The sequence below is a fragment of the Thrips palmi genome, unplaced genomic scaffold (genome assembly GCF_012932325.1).
Source record: "Thrips palmi isolate BJ-2018 unplaced genomic scaffold, TpBJ-2018v1 HiC_scaffold_8, whole genome shotgun sequence".
Lineage (NCBI taxonomy): Eukaryota > Metazoa > Arthropoda > Insecta > Thysanoptera > Thripidae > Thrips > Thrips palmi.
Window position 1 is genome coordinate 7,154,224 of NW_023144635.1, and position 1,307 is coordinate 7,155,530.

General features: G+C 63.6%; 1 pseudogene; it reads left to right on the forward strand.

Moving 5' to 3' along the window:
* The first annotated feature begins 233 nt into the window (after positions 1–233).
* LOC117654012 lies at positions 234–351 on the forward strand (annotated as a pseudogene).
* Positions 352–1,307: the final 956 nt, after the last annotated feature.

The window sequence follows — 1,307 nt, forward strand, 5'->3', positions numbered from 1 at the left end:
GCGCAGTGACATGGAGAGTGGCGACCGGCCGCGTGGCGCGGCGTGGCGGCGCGGAGCCCAGCCCATTCCTCCACTTCTGAATGAGACAGCTGGGCCTCCCCCTCTTCCCCACCTCGCGAGTGATGGACGGGGACGGGGACCTCGATGACGCCGCCTGTGAGGCAGGCAACCCAACGCACGTCACCTGGGCCGCGTCACGCTACTCTAGAGCGGCGCGCGCGGCGGCCACTCTCGTCAACGACCATACCACGCTGGGTCCACCGGTTCCCTTCCGCACACCGAAGTTAAGCAGCGTTGGGTGCGGTCAGAACTTGGATGGGTGACCGCTTGGGAACACCGCTTGGGAACACCGCATGCCGTTGGCATCCTCTTTTGCCGCGCTCTGGGCTCATGTCCGCGGTTTGTTTCGCAACATCCATGCGCTTCAAGTGAAATTCAAACCGTTTTTCTCGGCAGAGGAGAATCTGCTCCTGTAAGTGCTTTTCGCAAGGCACCTTCTATCAACCCCGAGATGAAGGCGGCCTGGTGGTTCCCCCGAGGTGGATGCGCCAAGGTGGTGCACCCCTTCCTCGCTTCCCGTCCAAGCAGAGCATCATTTGTCTCGGCCCTGCCTCCCTGCTCCCCGTCGGCCTGCCTGCGTCGCTGCGTCGCGGAGGCGCGGCGCGTCGTTTATCTTGGTATGGACAGCATCCCAGATCCCCAGCCCCGATATGTATCGCCCCCTTCCCCGCCCGACTTTTTTCAGATATGGAAAAAGGTGGCAACGGGGAGGGGGCCCGTTTAATGGCCGAAGCATGTTTGTATTTGAGCAAAACGAAGATGGGTCACCCGGGCCGACCGGGCTGTGCCCCTCCGCGGTGGGCCCACAAAGGCTGCCCTGGCTTGGCTGCCAGCCGGGCTGTCCGGCACGATGGCTGCGCGGCGCCCCGCCCGGCTTAATGAACGGGTAGCACACTCGCCGTCGCCATCCTGGCCAGGACCCGGCCTCGTGATTTTGAATGAACTGCCGGCCATCCAGTTATTCTCCTTCGTCCCCCTGTCCGGCTGTGCGAGTGTGTGCGTGTGTGTGTGTGTGCCGCTCGATCACATTCGAATAAGAGATTGGTTCGGGTCACACCGAGCGAGACATCGCCACCGTCGGGGAAGGAATCGGATGGATGGCCGGACACGCAAAGTCCCCGCTCCGCCCGCCTCGGCCCGCTCGGCCCGCCCGCTCGGACGGAGTTTATAAAAGCAGACGGTCATGAGCAGGGCCAGCACAACGACACGGGCCATAGAGACGGCGCCTACGGAGCCAGCGCACTGCC